The sequence below is a fragment of the Apostichopus japonicus genome, chromosome 16 (genome assembly GCF_037975245.1).
Source record: "Apostichopus japonicus isolate 1M-3 chromosome 16, ASM3797524v1, whole genome shotgun sequence".
Classification (NCBI taxonomy): domain Eukaryota; kingdom Metazoa; phylum Echinodermata; class Holothuroidea; order Aspidochirotida; family Stichopodidae; genus Apostichopus; species Apostichopus japonicus.
The window spans coordinates 26832808-26833540 of NC_092576.1; positions in this window are offsets into that span (position 1 = coordinate 26832808).

Genomic DNA, 733 nt, shown 5'->3' on the forward strand with positions numbered 1-733 from the left:
GTCATTTTAATTGGTCAAGCACGCTTTGGACCGGGCAAGACGCATTATGGTACCCTTCTACAATGTCCTTAGAGTTCATGTTAACCATCGGTTTGGTGATCCAAGGCGTGCTGCATGGATTAGGGCCCAAAGCTTTTTCGTGGTCCCTTTTCACGCATTAAAAAAGTAATGATTTAATGGTCATTTAAATTGGTCAAGCACGCTTTGGACCGGGCAAGACGCATTATGGTACCCTTCTACAATGACTTAAGAGTTCATGTTAACCATTGGTTGGGTGGTCCAAGGCGTGCTGGTTTTGATTAGGGCCCAAATGTTTTTTATTTCAGTTCCTGTAACATTTATTTAAAAAATTGTTGATTTAGTGGTCATTTTAATTGGTCAAGCACGCTTTGGACCGGTCAAGACGCATTATGGTATCCTTCTACAATGTGTTAAGAATTCCTATGACCTATTGGTTAGGTGGTCCAAGGCGTGCTAGTCTTGATAAGGGCCTATAGTGATTTTTTTTCAGGTCCCGTTACATTAATTTAGAAACTGATGAAGTAGTGGTCATTTTAGTTGGTCAAGAACTATTCGGACCGGAAAAGATGCATTATGGTATCCTTCTAAATATTCATTAGAGTATATGACCAATAGATGAACCTCTTACCACGACCAAATGTTGATCATCTTGTAAGAAAGCTTTTGCCTTGCCATAGGTGTTACGTCGATACCATTGTCGAATACGTAACTG